Genomic DNA, 25910 nt, shown 5'->3' on the forward strand with positions numbered 1-25910 from the left:
TCTTGATATCCCCCCCCAGAAAACCTCAAACACACATAAGGGTGGTGGGGCCCTTTGGGGGGTATCTGAGTAACAGGGCCCCCCTCGTTTGGGGTGTTTTGTGTTTATTCTATCAAGGCCCCCCAGAAGCCCCCCAGGCAGGCCCCCAGGCCCCCAGCTAGAATTTACTTAAAGGGAACCTTTATTTTAGTCTTCTTTTTAAAAAGCCAAACCTAGTTTTAAAAAATGAAGTTGCAGTTAAGGACAGAACCAAAGAACCATGGTACCTAAGAGTGAGAAAAGACTTGCAGGAGGAGAGGCTGGGCACTGGTCAGGGGCTTTCAATCCAACTGTTCTACCCCCGGGGAAATGATGTAAAATCGGTTTCTTTAGTTTTCTGCTTAAATGGTCTTCTCCCAGCACTGGAGGTCAGAGGAAGCCGCCTTCCAGCCGGGTAGGCTGCTTCTCAGAGTCGAAAAATTTTCCCATAGGCCCTCTGCCTAGGGACCAGGACCTCTGCCCCCCCAGGGTGCATAAAACACACAGGGGCTTCCCATCAAGCTCTGCTGATCCAGGGCGGCCGGGAGGCCTCTCGGCTCCACTGATCCAGGGTGGCTGGGAGGGCCTGGCGGCTCCACTGATCCCAGGGGCCCGGAGGCCTCTTGGCTCCATTGATCCTGGGCCGGGAGCCTCTCGGCTCCGCTGATCCTGGGCGAGAGGCCTCCCGGCTCTGCTGATCCCAGGCCAGTGAGGCCTCTCTGCTCTGTGGCTTCAGGACTGTTTGGCTTCGCTCTACCGCTTGGAGCCTGAGTATGCAGATTAACCGCCATCTTTTAGCTTCTATTATTGAAACGTTGTATCTTTTGGAGCTGTCACTTCAGGAGCTCAGAGCCCAGCAGCTGCAGGCGGGAACCTTGGTTTCCTCTATTGCTGGGGCAACCAAGCATCCTGTTCTCAGCTGCCTGGCTGCCGGCTGCCGCCATCTTGGCTGACAGTTAATTTGCATATACTCACTGATTAGCCAATGAAAAGGGTAGCGGTCGTACGCCAATTACCATGTTTCTCTTTTATTAGTGTAGATAGGACAAGAACAACAGACTATATGTAAAGAAAGCAGAAGGTAGGAAAGAGAAGGAAAGAATGAAGAGGAGAAATAAAAAAAATTGGAAACATACATCACTGAGAAGATTAAAGAAGCAACAAAAAGTCTTAGCAAACTAAAAATAGAAGGGACTTTTTTTCTACATGTCTTTCCCCCCCCCCCAGAGTTTTTGAGAAATAACTGACAAATAAACTTGTATGTATGTAAAGCATATAACATGATAAGTTGATATACATAGTATTACAGATGAATTTTAACGTTCTCTAAAGAAACCAGGAACTCTTCTCTAAAGAAATGTTTACACATGTGCATCAGAGAACATGCATGATAATGATCTTTACTATTTATTTAAAAAAAGGCCTGAGGCAAATCAAGTTTTAACCAAAAATTGAATAGATAAAAGCATAAAGGAAAGGAATATGCTAAATAAGAAGGAAAAACGGGAGGTTCCTTGACACTTTCTCAGAAAAGCACCAAGCTTCTTCCAAGAAAAGCTAAAACATGTTATCTGGGTTGACGAGTTCCAAGGCCCGGAAAACAACCCTGGGTCAGAGCCTGGGGTGTGCTGGTGACTCGAATCCAGAGCTGAGTGGATTCACCTTTGCCCAAAATGCAGAGGTTTTGTGGGGAAAATTTGGAAGGTCAAACACAAGCTGAGTTACACACCCAGAGGAAGAGGCAAAGATACCAAATAGATTTTTAAAAGTAACAATCATCCACTTTGATGGTTTTCATTGTTTTTCCCTTTCTCCCCCATAGTTCACAGGCATAATTAAGTAATTAAATTGTGATGTGTCCGTAGAAGTTGTTCAAAATTAGTTTGCTCCCAAAACTTACATTCTTTTTATTGAGATGGCACTGAAACAAGAAGAAATTTTTATAAATTGGATTTCTGGACCCTGAATAACCCTAAGTTGATTATCTGCCATTGCTAGTGAATAAGCTTTTCTTAGAAATCCCATCATTATTTCTACCAAAAGAATGTCTCAAATTCTTTGGGGCAGCACTGGGCCAATTATCTCCAAGCACATTTTTCTCCCTATGCCTGTCATTTTGTGGAATTGCATTAAATTTTGTTAAAAGCACTCTGTTAATAATGAATTAGGACAAAAACAATTCATTAATCACTTACGTATCATAAATGTTATATACAAACTTTAAGGATGAAAAAGCAATTTCTAATTCACATACTTTTCACCAAATAAGGCCTGCATCTTCTGCTGGACTGTGGGAAAGGAAATATTCCACCTGATTATCGCCTTTGGGTTCCAAAAGGCAGAAAGAGGAGGGTAAATTCTTTTTATTCCCAACTCCACTGGACCAGCAGTAACTAACAGGAACCCATGAAAGGGGCATGAAGAAGTGAGGAGACCAAGGTGCCATTCCCCCACCCCCACCCCATAGAGAAGTTCATGTTAGCCATAGCCCCCTGCAGCATCCTACATTCTACATCAGTGGGGCTCCTCTGTTCTTTTCACTGCCATTTCTAGTCCTCTCTGTACCTCAGTTTTCTCATCTGTAAGTGAAGACAGTCATGGTACCAACTTGGTTGGGTTGTTGTGAAGATTTAATTCACTGTGATCAGGCCCTGGCGCGGAATTAGTGCTCAATAAAAATTAGTGTTTCATATCCATCTCTGAAGAGTAAGCAAAAAAATATTTTACCCCCAAATATAATTTTTTTTTATATTATTCCTAAGTGGATATTAGTAGAATCTTCATAAAAGGAAGCTAAATGCCCCAAATTTCTACAAAATAAGTTACTATATTTTGCACAAGTGACTCTGAATTTCCAAATGCCTTTCATCTTCTACACAGAACAATGTGTCACCTCCATGTTGTGCCTTGTTCTTCCAGAGCATGCATGTTAAAGAGGGAGGGGGCTGATGAAGGAGGCTGAAAGGGGTTAAAAATTCATGTCTGAAACCAAAGTGGCTCATTATGGTGCACAGCCATGTTTTCTCCTGTCCAGGTTATTTTTCTCATAACGGCACCTCAATTTTGCTTTGAGAAGCTATCCCCCATATCCCTGTTACTGAACATTATGTTTGTAGGATTACTAATCAAGTTTTTCTTTTCCAGGCCAAGGAGTGAGCATACAACCCAACCTAGGCTTTGAAATTATATTATTTTAACACCTTTTCACCAGAAATTGAATACTGACCAGTGACACAGAGTATTAGTTCATATATATATATATATATATATATATATATATATATATATATAATCAGAGAGGAAGAGAGAGAAATAAAAACATCAATGATGAGAGAGAATTACTGATAGGTTGTCTTCTGCATGCTCCCTATTGGGGATCAAGCCCGCAACCCCAGCATGTGCCCTGAGCTGACTGGGAATCTAACCGTGAACTCCTGGTTCATAGGTGGAAGCTCAACCACTGCACCACACCTACCAGATAGTTCCTGATGCTCTGATCTTCACAGAAGCTCTGGTTCATTCCTTTCCAGAGCCAGTGTCTCAGAATTTTCTTCAATTCTGTGAACTGCCCCGTCTCATCAATAAATTCCTCTATTGTTGTGGCATACACCACCAGTTTCTATCCCAAATCACACTAATATCATTGAGATATTTGCCTGATAGAGATCCATTTGCTCTTAAATTGTTACTCCATGATATGTAAAAGAAATCATTATAAATGATCTTTTCCTCACCCTCCAAATACTTGTTTTGTAAAATTTTCTTTTAAAATAATGACAAGTATTTTTTCTGCTTAAGCTGCCCTCAAAAACTTTTATAGAGAACTCTGAGTTATGTTCTTTCTTTACTTCTTATAATGTACATGAACTAAGGCAGCTATCCTCAATATTTTTAAAGTTGGAATAATCCATCACTCTACTTTCTTAGATCATTGAATTTAAAGGGTTCATACAGATCATTTAACCCAAAGTCGGCAAACCAAAAGAAATTACTTCCATGCCATTTTTAACAGATGGTCAATTGGTCTCTTTTAATGCACTCATTAATTTCTTTAATCAGCCTATTCCAATTTTATGGGACCTTATCATGAGAACATTCTTCCTTATATTGAGGCAGAATTTGATTTGTCCCCTTATTCCTCCTCCCATATCTTTCTCCCTTCACACACATATCGAGAAATTTCTGCCTATAGATTCTATTTCTGCCTGAGCTGTAACTTCCATCTGGTCATTCTTCAATGATTTCAAGATGGCTATCCAATTTTATGGAACATATCCCTGGGCTTCTAAAAGCATTCTGTGCATACGATTGAAGCATCTGAAATCTACAGGTCAAACTGTTGTTTTTAAATATTCTGAAAAGTCCTTAAATAAATGGATATCCTCATTGCCAAAAGTACAGGACTGAGATTTTTAAAACTAAGTACTAAGGTAAATAAGATTGTATATAAAATTACGGTGGTTTCCATTTAAAAGGAGTCCATTTCTATTGTGCTTAAGATAATCTGTAAACAGTATTGTTATAACTTCTGGCTGCTAAAAAAGTTATTTATTTTACCCAGCAGTAGGTTAAAGATGGCTCCTTTCAACAGCAAAATGTGTGTGGTTGGAGAGTTATTGGCACATTCCTCCTTTTTAGGACTTTCTCTCTTGGGAGTTGACATTCATCACAATAAACCACATACATTGGCAGAATCAGTGTTTACTGAAAAAGTTAAAAGCTTTGAAAACTTACTGGGATAAATTATTCATCAAAAAGATCACTTACCCAATCATTCAGACCCCAAATAATTCTTCATGCCTTGAAAGCTTTTAAAAAATAACAATAGTGTGTAGTATTCTAATTCAGAGTTAACTAAGAATTTCTAAAATGCCTACCAGTATGTGTGCTGCCAAAATTTTTCTCATACATTATCTCAATACAAATTTGAACTGTATTTTAAAAGTACACATACATTTATATTAGATTTTTGGAGTCCCAGAGAAATGCTTTTGCTTTTTCTAAACACTTTATGTTGTAATTTCCACCTGCATATATTTTCACCTAATACAGATTTCTTACAAGTAATATTTGCCTCTAAATAGGACTTGTTCTCCAAATATAACTCTCCCTAATATCAAAGTGGCATTAGATGGTAATAAGTGCAGGGTTAAGAGTAAAAAGGCATGGGCTTCTACCCAGGCTCTGCCATTTCTAGTCCTCTCTGTACCTCAATTTTCTCATTTGTGAGTAAAGACAGTCAGGGTACCAACTTTGCTGTTTTTTTTTGTGTGTGGAGATTTAGAGTTAATTGACTATAAAGTACTTAAAACAACCCTAGCATATAAGTAGTGCTCAATAAAAAGTAGTGTTTCAGCCCAGCCAGCATGGCTCAGTGGTTAAGCATAGACTTATGAATCAGAAGGTCACGGTTCGATTCCCAGTCAGGTCAGCACATATGCCTGGGTGGTGAGCTCGATCCCCAGTGTGGGGCGTGCAGGAGGCAGGTGATCAATGATTCTCTCTCATCACTGATGTTTCTAGCTCTCTCTCCCTCTCGCTTCTTCTCTGAAGTCAATAAAAATATATTTTAAAAAATTAGTGTTTAATATTCATATCTCAATAGTAAGAAACACTTTGTATCTAAAAATAATGAATTTTTGTTTTTATATTATTTCAAAGTGGATGTAAATTCAAATACTCATAAAAGGAAGCTAAACGCCCCCAAATAATACAAAACATGGTCTTTCTTATATATTATCTCATAATTCATACAATCAGGCCAATTAATTTTATAAAATACTAGAAGCCTGATACATGAAATTTGTACAAGAGTAGGCCTTCCTTTCCCCGGCTGCCGGCACCAGCTTTCCTCTGGCACCAGGGACCTGGGCTGGCTTCCCTCGCAGCCCCAGCTTCATCTGGAAGGACATCAGTTCTAACTAGCATATTATGCTTTTATTATTATAGATTATTCACCTTGTCAATTAGCATCTTTTAAAAATTAAGTCACCACTTTATATTTATTATGCGAATGGGAAAAATAACCTACTGCTAATATTAACAACTATTTCTTAAACATCATCTATATGGGCTTACTAGTTTAGTTCTTTTAATATTTCTACACATTATGAGACTGATATTTCTATTTTACAGATGAGGAAGCCAAGGGTTAGAAAACACACTAAGAAGCAACACAGCTAGGACTTGAACCTGATCTATGTAATGTCACAATTCATGTTCTATAGCTAAAAGGTATATATCCAAACTATATAATAATCTGAACTTCGTCAAATATTAATTGAGCATAGTGGTTTGGTTCAATATTTGACAAAGGAGGCATGAACATACAATGGAGTCAAGACAGTCTCTTCAGTAAATGGTTTTGGGAAAATTGGACAGATACATGCAAAAATATGAAAATAGACTACCAACTTACACTATACACAAAAATAAACTTAAAATGGATAAAGGACTTAAACATAAGACGGGAAACCATAAAAATACTAGAGGAATCCACAGGTAGCAAAATCTCAGACATATGCCGAAGCAATTTCTTCACCGATACTGCTCTTAGGGCAATGGAAACTAAAGAGAAAATAAACAAATGGGACTACATCAAAATAAAAAGCTTTTGCACAGTAAAGGAAACCATCAACAAAACAACAAGAAAGCCCACTGCATGGGAGAACATATTTGCCAATTTTATCACTGATAAGGGTTTAATCTCAAACATTTACAGGGAACTCATACAACTTAACAAAAGGAAGATAAACAACCCAATCAAAAAATGGGCAACGGACATAAATAGATACTTTTCAAAAGAAGTCAGAAGGGAGGCCAAGAGACATATGAAAACATGCTCAAAGTCACTAATCATCCGAGAGATACAAATCAAAATGACAATGCGGTACTATCTCACACCTGTCAGAATGGCTATCATCAACAAATCAAGAAACAACAAGTGATGGCGAAGATGCGGAGAAAAGGGAACCCTTGTGCACTACTGGTGGGAATGCAGATTGGTGCAGCCACTGTGGAGAAAAGTATAGAGTTTCCTCAAAAAACTAAAAATGGAACTCCCATTTGACCCAGTGATCCCACTTCTAGGAATATATCCCAAGAAATTAGAAACACAAATCAGAAAGGATATATGCACCCCTATGTTCATAGAGGCACAATTCACCATAGCTAAGATTTGGAAACCTAAGTGCCCATCGGCAGATTAATGGATTAAAAAACTGTGGTACATCTACACAATGGAATACTACACTGCAGTAAAAAAGAAGGAATTCTTACCATTTGCAACAGCCTTGATGGAACTGGAGACCATTATACTAAGTGAAATAAACCAGTCAGAGAAAGATAAATATCACATGATCTCACTCATTTATGGAATATAATGAACAACATAAACTGATGAACAAAAACAGATCCAGAGACAGAGAAGCATCAATAAGACTGTCAAACTTCAGAGGGAAGATAGGGGAGGGCAGGGGTAAGGGGGAGAGATCAACCAAAGGACTTGTATACATGCATATAAGCCTAACCAATGAACACAGACAACAGTGGGGTGAGGGCATGAGTGGGCGGTGTGGGGAGGGGCAATGTGGGGAATAAGGACACATATGTAATACCTTAATCAATAATGAAATTTAAAAAAATCTTAACTTCATTATAGAGGCACCAATGTGTTTTGATAAAATTAATCTACCAATAAACTATCTACAAAATTATCTTCCAAATAATACACTCTCCATATCAAATACTTAATTATGCACATTACTTGTTTAAATGAACTATTTACATACTACCTTCAGTTTAAGTTGACTGGCTTCCCATTGAATTTTGTGTACAGATTATGTCTGGTAATACCTAATATCCTAACACCTAGATCCTTGAGAATCACTTTCTCTTTCTTTTTATAAAAACCTAATTTCTACTTAGTTCTGAATTCAAAACTATTTAGGTTAACTGAGAATTTCAAGAAGCTGCTTCACATAGTAAGTAACGTGGATTATAATGAAACATTTGATGAAAATGTTATTTTCATCAGGACAAGGTCATTTATAACTGAATCAATCCTCATGTTTTCTGTACTCAGTCATTTATTTGGTCTTAAAAATAATATGTTCTTGAGTAACAATCTAACGGTAAAGATGCATAACACAGTAATATTTATATTCTAGCCCCATTTCCTGTTTGAACAAATAGAAACTAGAACTTAAAGCAATAGCCTCTTAAACGAGCACTGCAAAAGTAGCCAAGATCAGTAGAGATGAGCAGGTCAAATATTCATGGTTTGAAGTGAACTGCCACTTTGAGAGGAAACATATTATCACCGGCTGGTAAAGCCAAAGCAATAAGTGTAGAAGTGTCATCAGAAGGACAGGGGAAAGATATTTTTAAAGTTGGAGAGAATAGAGTATAAAAAAAGACAAGACCAGCCTACAGCTAAGGCACCTACAGACATGAGCTGTAGGGATACTTTCAAACATGTACTGAGAACAGCAAAATACAGACCAACTTGACATGACTAACAGAAAGAGCTCAAAGGAGAAAGAACATGACAATTCTCAATAAATGGAGAAGGAAGCCATGAACATCTTCATAAGCTCACAGGTTCCTATTATATTATATCTTTGGCCAAATGTACGAACAACTTCTAACACAGCACAGCACCTGTGCACGGACATTCAGAAGTGCACCTGAATGGAATAGCAAGACTTTTCACTCAATCCAATCCATCATTTGTTAATTGCATAATCTAGGCTCTTAAGTTTAGTAACTGTAAGAAACAGAAATAAAACATTTATTTCCCCAGAGTGCTTGCAGTACATTCATTTCTCCTTTCTACATGCCTTTTTAAAATACATACTTTGTTGAAGATAATGTCCTTTATCTTATGGGGCAGCAAAGAAGGATGCTGCCTGGAAGAAACTCAGTATTTCAGAGGCATATAGGACACATAAACACCAGCTGTTATAACAGAAGAGAGAAAAAGTATTTCCTAAGAACAGAGGAAAAGTTACTGAGGTAGTAGGTGGGTCCACAGAGAAATTTATTATCATTCGTCAATCTGCACAGCTAGATATACATTTTATTTATATTATATGCTTCAAATATTTTAAAGAAATAAAATGTTTTAAAGAAATAAAGTACATGGGTAGAAATTACAAATGCAGGGATAAGAAAAACGAGCTGGTTAGTAATTATGGACAAAAAGCAGAAGCATAATAATTTCTGGCAACAAACTCCAAGTGTGGACTTACTGAGGCTTTTTGCGTGTTCTTTTCCTTGCTTATCATGGGTCTACACCATCCTAACTGTGATTTCTATATTTCAATATCACAAACTCAGGAATCATAACCTTTCTGCTGGCTGACATGCCTTATTTATCCTACTTTCCTTACCAAAGCCATGGATAAGGTGAAAGAAACCCAAGACTTACTCATTTCACGAATTAACTTAGGCATTTTAAGAAAACCTCAATTCCAGACTCAAATGTGTTCTTTCTTTATATTTAAGAGACTACATATTGCAACAGGACAGTTTCCTAAAGCCTTTCTATCTATATAATAAAAGCCCAAGCGACCTTTACAGCGGAAAGACCAGAATGACCAGTCACTATGATGCGCACTGACCACCAGAGGGCAGACACTCAATGCAGGAGCTGCCCCCTGGTGGTCAGTGTGCTCCCACAGGGGGAGGGCTGCTCAGCCAGAAGCTGGGCTCATGGTTGGCGAGTGCAGTGGTGGTGGTGGGAGCCTCTCCCACCTCTGTGGCAGGGCTAAGGAGCAGCAAGCTGAGCAGTAAGGAGCGAGGGGTCTGGTACTGCAAGAGGGCACAGGCCAGGCTGAGGGAAACCCCACCCCCTCCCCCATGCACGAATTTCATGCACTGGGCCTCTAGTTTTAAATAAAATATGAGTGTTTATGTTATAATGAAACTGATAGCCACTGCATTGCTTATCAGAGGATTGTATAAAATTGTCACACCAAAAAAAATTCTGAAAAGACATTGCATATTTTGATTCCACCATGATTTACGATTTTAATCCAAGAAGTAATAAAATGACAGGCAGGATGGTTAAATCACACACATAGATACACATACACACACACACATTTATTTTTTTATTTATTGGTTTGTTTGTTTATTTGTAGGCCCTAACTCTGCTTTCTTAAGCATTTCAGTGCTTCCCAGTATCATTGCTTTATTATCCTAAGACAGGGTGGACAAACTGGGTAAAGGGCAGATAGTAAGCATTTTAGGCTTTGCAGGCCCTCCAATTTCCATCACAATTACTCCACTCTGCTGACATACACAAAAAGTGGAGATAATATGTAACATAATGACTGCAGCTATATTCCAATACACTGTATTTATGGACCAAAACTGGAAGCTTTATGAGTCCCTGAATATTTTTCTTTTGATTTTTGCAACCATTTAAAATTATAAAAAAAAAAGATTCTCAATATACCAGCTATATAAGAACAGGTGGGGGCAGGATTTGTCCCATTGCTAGCCCCTGTCCTAACATACAATTATGATTCAAAGACAATTCTTTTCTAAAAGCAGAACAAATTTAAAAAAAACTGTATTTGTATTTGTTTGCATGATACAATAGGAAAGTTGTAGGACCTCAAAGTGTTTTAAAATAACAAAATTATTTTTTGTGGTAGCCTGTAACAGTGGCACATGGTGACAGAGTTAACCCTTTCAATTTTGCATACATCTCGGCACAGGATTCATTGACTATAACTTAGACTTGGTAATCCCTACAACATACACTCAGGTTTATCTACTTGTAGAAGCCCTGGGACTTGATGATGTTTTGATATTTTTTAAAAATATCTGGATAAACTATTCTATAGCTTCCCTAAATCAGTAGTCCCCCCCTACCTTTAAGATTCCATCGCTAATTTTTCAATGTTCTGGTACTTGGCTTGGTTAATATTCCAGCTCACAAATATTTTAATTTTCAGTAAGTATCTCTTCAAAGAGTCCTCCCCACTGTGATTGGTCATTCAATTATCTATGTATATAAAGAGCCAGGGGCCATCACATCCGAAACAAAGGAACGGATGACCAAACAGGCTGAATGGGGCGACAAGGTCGGCAGGAGGGTTAGTGAGGGACAACCAAACAACTGAGCAGCAGGCTGCATGGGATGACCAGGCCGGCAGGGGGGTTAGTGAGGGATGACCAAACAACTGAGCACCAGGCTGTGTGGGGCGACCAGGCCGGCAGGGGGGTTAGTGAGGGGCGACCAGGCCAGCAGGCGGGGCAGTTGGGGGCAATCAGGCCTGCGGAGGGGGGCCATGAGGGGCAACCAAGCTGGTGAGGGGGCAGTTAGGGGTGACCAGGCCAGCAGCGGGGGGCAGATGGGGGCAATCAGGCCGGCAAGGGGGGCAGTGAGGGGCGACCAGGCCGGTAGAGGGGGGCTGTTGGGAGTGACCAGGCTGGCAGGGGGGGCAGTAAGGGGCAACCATGCTGGTGGGGGTAGCATTTGGCGGTGACCGGTTGGCGGGCAGGCGGGGGCAGTTGGGGGTGATCAGGCCGTCAGGCAGAGGCGGTTAGGGGTGATCAGGCAGGCAGGTGAGCAGTTAGGAGCCAGCGGTCCCAGATTGTGAGAGGGATGTCCGAGGGGTCCCAGATTGGAGAGGGTGCAGGCTGGGCTGAGAGGACCCCGCCCCCCGCTCTGCCACCCCTGCTCCCCGTCCCCATGCACAAATTTCATGCACCGGGCCTCTAGTAATCATATAAGATGTGCTCCAGGGCCTACACCTGAAAAACATTTGACAGGTAGCTAGCTGCTCTTTCAGAGCCTTGATGTCATATAATGAGGATGCTTCAGTATTACACTCATTCATTTTAATGTTCCTATTTAGACCCATTAAAACACTCATAGACCTATAGTTTCTTTTTCAGTTCTAGTAGTCATTTCTATTCTTATCCATGACACTTGGATAAAATTTAAGATACTAATTTCCATGCATAATAACCAACATTAATCTCTTAGCTTGTAACATTAATCCCTTTCTTACTGAGAATTTTCACATTACAGAGAGGTAAAGTGTATACATAAAGTACGATGTGTATATGTGTATGTAAACATACACACACATACACACATACAAACACACACTCATACAGACAAAAACAGAGCCTGAGACCCAGAGAATGAATAGAGTTCAGGGGATACAGCTAGAATGTCTGGGTTCAAATCCTGCCTCTGCCTCTTCCTGTTCCTGTGATCTAAGGGCAAGACGTGTAACCTCTCTTGGCCTTAGTTTCTTCATCTGTAGCATGGAAATAACAAAGATATATACTTCATAGGGTGTTGGGAGGATTAAATGATTAATGCATGAAAGTTCTTAGAAGAATGCCTCACAATATAATATGCCTCAGTAAGTACTGGCTACTATCATTATGCACCATCCACCTGTATTTGCATGTATCTCTGATTTGCAAAGCGGCCACATCTCAGCTCACGTATTTTTTACCTCAAGTGGGAAGGTCAAGGATGCAGCCGATTTGATCTTCTGGAGGCTCAGAGAGTGGGGTTGGGAGCTCTGACTGCTCTAAGTTTTCTGTCAGCCCCTTCTATGGGGTGGATAACACAGCAGCCACCCCAAACCCACACCCGCCTGATCAATGCCTGCAAAGCGAGTCTTTTACACCTCCTCTGGCATAAAGTATCTAAGTCAGGCAACTGGACCAGGGAGAGACCTATACCAATGGCTGTTATTTGAGGATGGAGAAGGGGTGATAGGTCTGTTCTACCTCATGTTCTCAGAACCAGGAAGATGGAGAGCTAAGGAGATCCTGGCTTAATAGGAAGGACAGATGACCACTGCATTCACACTCCTTTTATAAATGCTGCAGGCGGGGTTAGTTTGGCCACCTGCTTCTATTGCAAAGGCCACTGGCCCAGAGCTTTTGGCTCATCACCCTCCATGGCCATCCAAGTTGTATGAACAAGAGCATTACCTGTGACACATCTGACCTCTATTCTATAATAAAACACCCTGACTAGCTCTGGTTAGGTGAAATATACTCGGTGCTCTAATATTTGCATACCGTTGTTCCTATGGCTATTTTAAATTAAGACCAGACTAGCCTAGTAACTAAATGTCCCAACCATATCTGGCAAATCCATCCTATGATTCATGTACTTTCAACATTACACAATGATGCCCAGCAGCCCACCATGAACGTGAACTCGACGGGGCCAGAACACACATTGTCTTGTTTCAGCTCCAGCACTTATTCAAGAAGGCAGACAGGTCCCATAGCCTCTTAGACCCCAGGTTTCCACATTTCTAAAGCAGAAATGGAAGCATCCACTAAACCTACTGCACAAAACTGTTGTGAGGATTAAAAGAAGTACCATATGTGAAAGTGATTAGTAAATATAATAAAAGGAGTGCGAATGTTATCTCTAAAAATTAAATTGTTCTTTGCACCTTAATCCTTCTCTTAAACACAGAAATGACTTTTCCCCCTGAGTTTTAGATTTCTTTTCTGCTCTCAGAATAGCTGATACTTGACATCCAGTTGTCACTCCTTACACAGAGTACTTGACCTTCTCTTACGTTTTCTGACCCAGCCACCCACTTACCTTCTCTGCTATTCGTCATGTCCCTCTCCATCTTTTTTCTCCCTGAAGTTTTTGCTTTCCTTTGTCTTTCTCTGTTCATTTTTTTTAACTTGGTCATTATCCCTTCACTGGAGATAAAAGCCTGCCTTTCCCTTTTACCTGCTGTAGAACCATGGCAGCCTGCTGGGTGGAATGCTCAGAGCCTGACTTCGTCTTCGTTATTTTACTTGATTCTGTGTAATCACAACCACCACACAGAAGCTTCCTTTTTGTGTCCTGCTTCTGAGGCTGGCACAGCCCAAAGGTTTAACATTGTGGGAAGTCTCACTCCAGATAATTAAAAAAAAATCTTGAACTGTCCCAGTAGCCAGGTATTTGAGCAGGCTCTAAAATTCCACTTATTGGCTTAATTCTCTATGATTCTTGAAACATAAGGCAAACCCTGCATAAAAGCCCATGGCGCCACCTGCCTCCAGTGCAAGGATTCACAAGGGTGGGTGTTTGGCAAACTTGAGGGATTGACATTGGAACCAGAAATAACTGGGAGCAACACGAAGCCAGGAAAACACAGGTAATCGGATAGTGCCCAGTTCTCTTTGTGGCTCCCCCACTTACCAGCCATGTGACCTCCAGCAAGTTATTCCTTGTTCTTTGGTCAGATTACTCTTCCATAAAACGAGCATATTAACTCATTTTTCACTGCAATTTGTGAGCACAGTGAGTACTCCATAAGCAGAGTAAATCATAGTCCTCGTTGTCATTTATTAGTAGTAAAAAAAAAAAAAACTCTTAAAATTGCTCTAAAGTACCCAATAGGACTTGAGTCCTCCAACTGAGGTTCCTGAAAATTGGTGAAGGTAAATGCCATGTGTTGGATCTCAGAAGGTACCCATCACAGGAGCGTCTCACAGGACTCAGCTGGACCAGGGCTTAAACCTGCAACCAAGGTACTTGCCCTTGATTGGGAATCTAACCTTCAACCCTGCAGTGCATGGGCTAACTCTCTAACCACTGAGCAACATCAGACAGGGACCTTTGTTGAGTTTTTACCATCTGTTGGAATCATCCCTCCTGGGAGAAACAAAGAACCAGTTCAGCCTGATAGGGGGGGACCTATAACCTGATAGATAGAGCACCTGAATTAATCTGAAAAATAATCATATGATTGTAAATCTTAGAACACATATACTTATGTGAATAGGGGGTTAAGTTTTGCTCAAATTTTCTTTTCAAGGCCTGTGTGAAGCAATTGAGGAGGTGACTCAGCTGTGAATCCAGCAGGCAGAACTGATAAGCATGGTCAGGCCAACCCACCAGGAGTCAAAACATCATCTCATCAACATCATCTCATTGCCTGATGACTAAAGACAATAGCTGATAGCTGTGGACCCCTGGGGCTGCACCTAGCACCCTAGCCCCTTCCCCTATATCAGCGGTTCTCAACCTGTGGGTAGTGACCCCTTTGGGGGTCGAACGACCCTTTCACAGGGGTCGCCTAAGACCATCGGAAAACACATATATAATTACATATTGTTTTTGTGATTAATCACTATGCTTTAATTATGTTCAATTTGTAACAATGAAAATACATCCTGCATATCAGATATTTACATTACGATTCATAACAGTAGCAAAATTACAGTTATGAAGTAGCAATGAAAATAATTTTATGGTTGGGGGTCACCACAACATGAGGAACTGTATTAAAGGGTCGCGGAATTAGGAAGGTTGAGAACCACTGCCCTATATAATCCTGTTCCCTGCACCTTGCTGGAAGGTAGAATTTGATGCTTGTAAGCACCCTGTCTTCTTGGTTGGCTGGCCTTTTCAATAAATACCTAATATGATTCAACCCTGCTTTGTTATTGGGCACATGGACAGGCATCCTGAGCCCAACTGGGGTTTTCCTGGTAAGAAATCTATCTATCTATCTATCTCAATGAATGGAATATTTTATGAAATTGAACAGGATTAATTCTGTTGTACAATTGTAGGTCTATATTCTGCATTCTAATCTGCCCCTCTGTCTTAGCTGTGCAAAAAAAAAAAGAAAAGAAAAGAAAGAAAAAAAGAATGCTTACAGAATATCAATTACTCACATCTTAAAAAGGGTGCATTGTTAAGAGAGAACATTAAGGTGGACCACATTGTTAGCACATACATCCTGCTCTAAATTTTTTCCCCTAATCTAACTATGTTTCTTTCTTTTATTTTGAAGAGTGTACATATCTTTAAATTCTATCTGCAAATCAATTTGGATGCACATCAAAACATAACAATTATTGAAATTGTGCTTCATGGAGTCTGATCAGCAATAAACATCAGCATCATCCCAGCAGGAAAAATCAATCAGAGACATTGATCACCATGTTTTATTTTGCTGTCAGAGACAAATTAATCAGCATCACACATAACAGTACTTATCTAAAGTGAAAGCAATGCTTACTAGCTAAATTTATATGCATTTAGATCATTAATAAATTATTTTAACAGTATAGTAAAAGGATATTAGATGTGAAAAGTAGATTGTACTCTTCAATAATCTTAATGAACAATAAACAAATTCAATATTCCCAAAGTACCGAATCAATCATATATTTTCACATTTATGATAAGTGTGTGTGCTTGTGCGTCTGTGTTTTGGAAGAAAGGGAGAAGTCGTCATAAGACAAGGTTCTGTGCTCACTTCGTAAGTTAAACTTGGGTTCAGAGAGGATAAGCATTTTGCCTACAATGACAAAACTCATTGGTTCTGAAAACCCATGTATTCTGAATCCTGATCCAGTATATCTACACCGCATTGAAAATGGCAAAACATAGGAAATCCAAGACAGAGTCACTAACATAGAGTCATTTTGTGAAATAAACAGCAAAACCTGTAAACCTCAAGTATCTTTAAAACAAGATTTAAATATTTGTTTTAAAGGTATTTTGGAAATTGTTGTATTTGGCCACTATAGAATGCAGTGGGAAGGAAAATAGGGGGGCCACTTTGGGGGCTTACAGCCTAGTTCAGTATCTAGTTAAACAGTAATCTTACTTCCCCATTCTAACTGACTTGGTGGAGCTGTAAAGCCCACCCCCAGGGGCTCACCACAAGAAGATATATATATATATATCAAAACCTCCCCACATTGGCAGTTCAGGCTTTGGATCAAAGTCCCCTGGACTAGCAGCGCTACATAATAAAGGTTTTACTGTCCTGATTCCTCTGGGTGCCGGCTGTCATTCTCTTGGGCCATTTGCCACAACAGCAGCTCTTTAGAACTGACAAAATAATATCTCCCCAACCAACAATAACAAACTTCAAAGTCTCAGCCAGGGTCCTCTTACCCTAGCAACTCAGAAGACACTATTGAAATAATCTTAAAGTGGTTACTAATCTGGGTGATATAAGGCCTTGTTGTAACGTTCATTTAATTTCAACTCTATGGTTTTTCCGTTATAAACTTTAAAAATAAGATTGTTTCATTTCAGTCTGATCCAGATAAGACAATCTTGAAACTGAGGGTGGTCTCATTCATCTCATCTTATAGACTCCAAAGTCAGGCATTCCCTGGCTCTCATGATTTTTAGCCCAAACATTACATATTTCTTCATTAATGGTGCACTCAACATCTGTGCAAGATTCTTCACTGATAGTTATACATGCACGAATAAAGCAGATAACCCCCCATCATCATGAAGCTTATAGTCTTGTGTAGTTTATAGTCTCATAGGGCAAACTAACATATAACATAATTACTTACACACACACACACACACACACACACACACACGAGTGCTTTCAAAGTAAAGAACAGGGTAACCTAACTTTGGTGAAGGGAGAAGTGATGAAACCTACATTTAGAGAATAAAAAAGCAAGAAGGTATAAATAAGTGTGAAACATACTGATTTTTTTAACTTCTGATCCTTCCAGAAGAGGAAGCAGGGAGCCACCGCAGTGGGTGCAGGGAGGGAGGAGAGGACCAGTGAACTGAAGGCAAGGTTGAGAGAGTTACAGGAGGGCAAGTTACAATTACATAGGCTCCTGCCATTCCACAGCACATTCCTGTACCTCAAAGTGAGAGGGCACCTTCTAACGGCCCTCTGGGAAACTAGCCACACTGTAGAATATCTCCAACCACCCGGTAAAAGGGCTATCCATGTAGGCCGTAGTAAAAAGTTATCAACTTCAACCTTCAACATGTTATTTTGTTAATGGCTAAATGGATGCAGGTGTGAGTGGAAATGGGAACACTGACAAGGGTTTGAGACACCAGAATACTCAGTTCCACCTTAATAGATAATATTTCTGATTTTTTGTCAAACATTTCATGTCTATAGGTCATCTATGGCACTCTTACTATAAATAGGCTAGACATTTAAAAAAAACAGTTCTACATTTCAGTGAATACACTAGACTTGGGGTGTGTGTGTGTGTGTGTGTGTGTGTGTGTGTGTGTTAAATAGACTTCTGCAAAGTAAATCGACTTTGGAAAATTCAATGAGAACATGGCCCTCCTGAGTTTCTATTTCAACCAACACACCCATGTATGCATTTGGATTGCTTTATCTGCCATGATGATATCATGTATTATTACAGCATAGGAGATGGCCTTGTTTTTCTTTTAAAATGAGAGTCTGAATTTAGGAAATACTTTGTTCCAAAGATGCAAAAGAAATTTTTATGTATTCAACTAATACCTTTTCCAAGGTCAGGCTGGAAAGTACTACTAGGAAACTAAATGAATCTATTTACATATATTTACTTTAATAAACAAACATGTACTCAGTTCTTAAAGCCTGGTGGAGGCAAGAACTAAGTGAACCCACAATTCAAGTGTGACAGGTGTGCTAGTAAAGACACCTTGATACACAAGGGGGCACCTCTCAGTTAGTTACAGATGCTTCCTTCAACTCAGGATGAGGCTGATGATAGTAACATTAGTCCTTGCTAACTGTTGTTCTTCACTTGCTGTGGGCTGCAGGCTGTTTTAAATGTTTCGCATGCATTATTTATTTAAGAGGAAAGGAAGTATGGAATAGCAGTTAAGATGCCGGGCCTGGGAGTAATCTTTCCTGTATGCAAGTCCTGCAAGGAAGACCTCCATCTGGCTAAGGAAGCCCAAAGAGTCCGTGCCAGGATTTTAAACTATAAGGCACTGCTTTAGTCAGCTGGGCATTGCTGGTTCCCATCATAAGCCTCACCCCTATTATAAAGCATAACCCTGCCTTCGATTACACAACTCACAATCCCAATGAATAGAAAGAGAAGAGCTGCTCAGCTACAGTCGAGGGAAGGTTCTGGAAGAACTGAAAAATGTTTGCCTCTTCTCACATTCGCATTTAATTTAATCAGAAAGAGTCTCCATCGAACTTCAGCAGAGCAAAGCAACAACACAACCCAGGAAACTTTATTTGCTAATTGAGTTGATTTAGGTCAATGTTTTCTAGCACAGTAAACATAAGCCTAAAAGCTCCCTAATTAGAAAGAGTGTAAAGCTGGCAGGAAATGCCAAGTTCCCCTTGAAGTCCTGTGGGGACTTCACTGCGGATGCCGCTCCAAGGAGTCACATCAGTAATTCAGCATCACACCTGGGGCGTGCAGGCTCATTCTGTATGCAGCCAATTTGTAGACTTTCCTTTCCTGCATTTTTCTGTTTATAGCTTTAATTGGAATTCGGAAAGCTTTATCATATAGCACTGCCTTAACCGGCTCAGTACATGATGCAAAATGTTTCACCTTTCTAGCTAAAATAAGGAAGAGCCACGGTTTTCTTGCTGTAAGCATTCCCCATAAGACTAAAAGTAAATCATGAGGGTGTTACTTGGGTGGAAAGTAACTTGGAGAAAGCTGTTTAACCTAAAATCTCAAGTCCTTCCTTGGGACCATCTTTGCTAACAGAGCTTTGCCTTGCTGGGTAACAAAAATTTAAAAAGATATATCTTTTAAGGGCAGTATGAAAATTGAACAGGTTTTCTTTTGTTCTCTGTATTTGAGGAAATTGAACCATTTTGATCCCAAGAGTCTTAAATTCTGGGTTTTGATTGCCTAATTTGTAAGAGTCCAGCCACTGAGCTAGCTTCATGGGTTGTAGAGGATCCTGTAACAAAAGTGAGCAATTAGAAAACTACAAGAAAAAATATAAATCATTAGGATGCCACTTTACACTTGAGGCCAATAATATTTTGCAGTGGAATGTAGTAGGGAAAATACAGGTCTGGTCTGAAAAGGCTTAGGAGACCTGTGTTTTAGTTTGGGTTTATCCTTAAGTAGCTGATGACCTTAAGGCAACCTTTAATGCTTTCTGAGTTTCATTCTTCCTATTTATGAGAGGACGTGACTGCAAGTCTCTAAAGATAAGAATTAGTTTTCTGATATCATGTTATTTCAATTAATTTGCCGAGCATTTAACCTACTCAACACCTATTAGTCACTGTGGATCAGGATAAAAAAATGACATGAAATCTAATCAAAGAGGCAAGACAACATTATTAATCAACAAGGCAATAAGCACATGGTCATACCTAAGAAAGGATACCTGGCTGGGAGATCAGTAAGAAAAGAAGGTTAGTCATGAAAAGAACAGACCTGCTAGGTAGAACTATCTGTGTGGCATAGGCAAGTCACATTACCTCTCTGCACCTCAGTTGCCTCATTTATAAAATGAAGAGGTGGGGGTCACATAATAACATCTATAGTCCTTTCGAAGGCATCCCATGCAGTCATTGAATGCTACGCTGTGCAAGGCCTAAAGGAGCTAAAAGAACCATGTGGTTCATTTGGGAAAGTAAGTCCGGTGGTCACACAGCTCAGGACAGTCCCCTGTTGTGCCTGTTGTATCTCAGTGATTATTAATAACACCAATAGCACCCTTTCCCAGTTTCACTCCTCAAGGGCTCCAGTTTTCTAACCATCATCCTAGAAATCAGGCATATACACATCAACTGAAAAGGCAAGATTGTAAGAGTACGTGTCCAGGAAGGAACAGACATAAGCTTTCTAGGACCTCAGAAGGGGAAGAATTAACCACCAGTTTGCCTGATTTGCTAAGGCTCCATGGATACATCCAGACAGGATTTAAACCTGGAAAGTGAGATGGCCGAGGGGAGGGGGTTCAACACAACCTATTTACTTATGCTGAACTCCAGATTGTTTCTCAGGTCATCCCCCATTTAAATTACAGAGCAATGTTTGGACCTCCTTTGACCTCAATATCATATTTAATGTAATCATCCCAAACCTATATTTGCCTTCTCCTCTTTCAAAGGTCTATGACTCCAGTTGCTTAACTGCCCTCAATATACAGGTCTGTTAATCAAAGGTATTGCCTATCCTGAGTAGATCTAGTAAATCCCTTGCAGAATCTTCCTCTGGGTTCTACTCTTAGCACACCATTCTTTTTGCTTTAGGCTTTCTCTTTGGAAGATGTCAGTCCTCTCTAACCTTTGCTAGACTTGACTCCCAAGCCACATTTTGACTAACGGTATTGAGCCATGACATCTCTTTTGGAAATCAAACCCTTCTGTCTTGAAGATGAATATTGACACCTGGATCTCTATCCGTGGACACTGAAGCTCAATCTCTCTAAAAGAGTCAATACAATATTTTTTCTATTCTATTGGTATCTAGTCTATTAAGTGTTATTTAAATAGTGATCTCCCTTGAGAGCTTACTAGTAGACTACACCTTAATCAACATTGGATCATCAGGCCCTTGTCTTCTATTTGATAGTACCCAATAAATACAGTTAAACTGGCATTACTGGTGATTTTTTATTCCCTATTCTAACATGTGCCCCCACCAATTCTTTTTATTTTTGTCTCTGAATAGAGATGATAGATACCTCCAGGTTTCAAAGATAATTTAAACTTGTCTTTATGCAATAGACAGAGCACTCACTCTACAGAGAACTCAACAGCGAACCAACCGTTTTTCAATTTTCAGTATCCAGCTAGCTGAGAATGGGGAAATTCACAGCTGTGCCCCCTTTCCTGTTTTACTAGCATCATAGTCTAGATGACAGATTTTAGTTCCTGACTTTTCCTCTCCTGCTTCTCACCCACCAGTGACTGTGGACTGATCACCATTCACTTTTCCCCATCTGTTTTATGAAATCATTCTGCTTCTATTTTCATCTTTTCTTTCCAGCGTCTAAAACACAGAAGCCATGACCTTTCGAGCAAATGCAGCACTGATATCGGCACATCCTCTGATTGAAAAATCAAAGCTGGGCTCATACATGGCATAATTACTGTGTGTGCAGGAATGGTGGCTGCACTTGCAGAAGACAGATAATTGGATTTCAGATGACTGATAAAAAAACGTTACATTCCACCTGCGCCCCAACGGATTTTGGTGTGTGTGTGTGTGTGTGTGTGTGTGTGTGTTGCTGTTGTTGTTCTTGTTGTTATTTCCCCCACCCCCCCTCCCCTTCGAGGTCTCAGAGAAACTTGAAACTTCTTCCGAGGCTCTTATGCCCACCCAGTTGGCTTCTAGGTCCTGCCTATTCCACCTGCTGAAGGTCTCTAGCCCACCTCTTCATTCTTTCTCCAGGGCTCCTTGCACTGCTCCAATCTACCATTATCATTCTTCTGGCCACTTGGCCCTTAAACACTTTCCTGCCTCCAAACTTGCCCTCTTCCCTCCATCTCTCACACCATTATGAGTTACCATCAAACTAGTCGGATTTTATCTTCAACATTCTCAATGAGGTTTCCTAGCCCAAATAAATTAGTGTCCAACATTAAAAAATCTCATTTCCAGGAAAATGAAATTTCTGTCTTAACAGATCTGGCCACACATTCCCATGGGTCCCCAACCTGTGGATTCTTAGCAGCAGCTGCCCATTCGGAAAAGAGAGCATCTGTCTCATGTGCCACACAGTCTTCTCCACTCATTGCTGATGTCACGTGAGGTGGGGCTATTTGTTGTGAGCTGATATAGCTCAAGGGACACTTCATTCATTGACACAGCCTAGCTGATTCTTGGGGACAGTGGTCATTTGCACTTTCCATACTAATTCTCACCAGATGTAGAGATTCCAGAATAATTATTTCCATATACTTGGAGCTACATTTTAAGGGGTAATCCCAAATAGGGCTTAGATTCACTCAGGGATTCTTTGCAGAGAATATAAAGTTAAGAGAGGCAATCTTTACAAACATTTCAGTTAAATCTTATCATGTTTTATTATCATGGTGTCACATCTATAACTGGATATTTGGAGTGTAAAGGCAAAACAAAAAAATAAAAATGGCTGGGAAAAAGTTTAATTTCTTGATAACTCTGAGAAGTACTTTTCTGGTCATTTTATTGTACTGATCACTAGCACAAGGGGAAAAAATGATAGTGTCTCAGATTTCTCTGAAATGGAATTTAACTTAAAACTCTAGTGGCTCAGTTTCTGCCTCTCTAACTCTCAAAGTCACATAATGCAGAAGGAAGATTCTGGAATTCATTGCTCCTAGAAAAGGGTACCTTATCAAGCATCTGATAAAAAAATCTGTAACAAGCTCTACACAAACATAAATAACCTTCTGACAAATAGCTTCTGAAATCGGCATCCCCATGCATATTTGGCAAAGGCGGGAAATTTTCTCTCTTTTCTGGGCAAGCAGGCCAACTGGTCAAGAGGGAGGATAATCATGCCCTGCCATTATTTCTGATATCTGGATGAGGAGGGAGACTGTCACTTTTTCTCTCTGAACCAGGAAGAAAGGAATGAGGTAAACTTAAGAGGGCTAAATCCATTTACTCAGTATGTAGATGGGACAAGGTCATTCCCAAAGCAAAGCCACAGTCTGCAGGGATGAGAGCAAGGAAAATGGAAGGGAAAGAAGGACAGGACAAGGGGGAAAGGAGAGAAAAGAACCCTCACAATTTTGTTTGAGTTTCTAAATCCAGCCATACCTGAAAGTACATCCACATTTCCACTTGTTGAAGGTGAAACTGGTCTCAGAGATTTGGAAATAAAGCAGGCCTTTACAAGACAAAGGAATTATCTATTCCCTGTCTTAGTTTTACTTATTAAATATTTTTAAAAACTAGAATTATTTTGCGCTTTAAACACAAAAGCAATCAATCTTTGATCTTGCTATAATGTATTTAAAGTAGTAAGAAATGTAATAATTATTTTGTCTTTGACTAATAGTGAGCTTGTTACATAATTCACATCTGATGAATATTCACATATTCCCATGGACAGCACACTTCCTCACTGAGGTATGGCTAAGCTGGTTGGAGCCCATTTACGCTGCTTCTGACTTAGCTTCCATGCATAACACTGCAATCAATCCTACACAAAACCAAAATGTTCTCATACGTTTGTAATCAAGGCACAGAAAATATGGAATTAAATTATTTTATTATGAAGAATATGCAACAGGATGATTGATTCCATTTTATATCTGGCACCTGATGATGTAAACCTGTTTTTCCCTAATCATATTTTCTAGAGCAATCTTATTTTTGAAGCATGCTTTAAGAAAGAGTACTACGATCATGATAATGCTCTATATGAACAAGCAACGAGGAAGTTCTCATTTCTGTGTCCTGTATCCACACTGGCAGAGTGGAAATCCAGAATTTCTTCAGTAACTAACACTTGTCACACATGCTCATGGCTGGGTTGAGAAAGTAGAAGCATTAGAAACAGAGGTATGTATTTCATAGGTGAGGGCCTAGGAAGCTTCCTCCCCACTCTTACACATCTACTTTTATCCACATATCTGATTATTGGGCAATGGATGTCATGCCTAGACTTCAGATTTATCAAAGGGAAGGAGCTTCTAAAATTGCTCAGGCTGAGCACCAAGTCCTTACCGCCTTGATCCTAAACCCCAAGAAGTAAGTTCACAAAGTAACTTAAGTCATCTTCTGGTAAGAGGAAACAGAGGAAGAAGGCGGGTTAGTAGACATAAATTCAGACATTAATGTCCCTACTAGATGCATGCAGGTGCCATGAGCATCTCAGTTAGAACATCCCACACGCTGATGGTTTGGACTTGGACAAGGTGATGCTGAAGGAAACTGGATGATTGACATCAAGTTTTCAAAAAATCTGCACTTGGTGATGGAACCACATGTGTTATCCAAGGAACTGTAAATGACAATCATCTCTCTTTTATTTTCTGAAGTCTCATATTTCAACAGTTTAAGTCATACATGAAAGAAGAAACACTCATTCCTGAGAAGAGGAAAACATCTTAAATAAATAATAAATTTATTTTCAGGATGATGATTCACTGTTGGACTTCCAAAAGGTGGATGCTCACAGGAAACAATGAATGATTCAATTATGTATTAACCTATGAGACACAATCACTCACTATTCTTGTTGGCTTCTGTTGTCAACAAAAATGAAGGGGGGGCTGGCAAGAAGGGAGGGGAGAGCGAGGGGAGGAGCCCCAAGATAAAAGAGATGAACCTCAAACTTGTAACTTGATGCATGGATTTCTGCATTCCACATCAAAATGTGACAAATGAGACTATTAAAACTACCAGAAAGGTTTCAATCACACACTCACCCAAAAAGCCATTACTAAGCATCTATCTGTAAAGTGAATTTGACTAACTTAATAAAAAATGAATTCCAATGTAAAAAGAAATTCCAGGAGACTAGGAGAATTGTTTCAGAAATGATTACCACAGCTGTGTTGTGGTTAAATAAAGCTTGCAGAGTTACATTCTGGAGGCTTAGTAATTGAAATAATTTGCTTTTCTACATGTATAAATACATACTGTTAATCAGCAGCTTAAAATGAAATTGGTACAAATACCATGAACTGAGACTTTGTTTGCAAATCATCTCTGGATCCAGGCAATTCACAGCAAGTCTTCTCCATTAGCACCACTAATTGAAATTTGTTATGTACAGTTGCCTCCCCCCGAATTCCCTCTGGAGGACCAGGGTCAAGCCATATGCTGTGTGTTTGTTCAGGGGAAGAAGCAGGAAGCAGTTCCACTGCCGTAAACAAGACTGTTGTCCTCTGCCATCCTGTGGTGGGGAGCTGCTGCTCCCACCCAAGCACAGACATCCCCAGTTGGAGGCATGTCTTGTCCATGGGAGGCCAAAGGTTCCAAGGAAGCTATTAACCTCCTCTGTCTTACGGGCCCCACACTAAAGAGTAAGAATGACTATATACATAATACACACAGGATACATAAAAGGAAGGCTCAGAGAAATGGAAAAGGAAAATACGGTTCAGGATATGCTGCCATTATCCATGTGTAACAACAATCACAACAAAAGTACATTATCTAGAAATACAGGCCAAACAGTATTTCTGTTTCAGAAAATGAGTAAATCTAATTCCACCACC

Source organism: Myotis lucifugus, unplaced genomic scaffold (genome assembly GCF_000147115.1).
Source record: "Myotis lucifugus unplaced genomic scaffold, Myoluc2.0 scaffold_147, whole genome shotgun sequence".
Taxonomy (NCBI): domain Eukaryota; kingdom Metazoa; phylum Chordata; class Mammalia; order Chiroptera; family Vespertilionidae; genus Myotis; species Myotis lucifugus.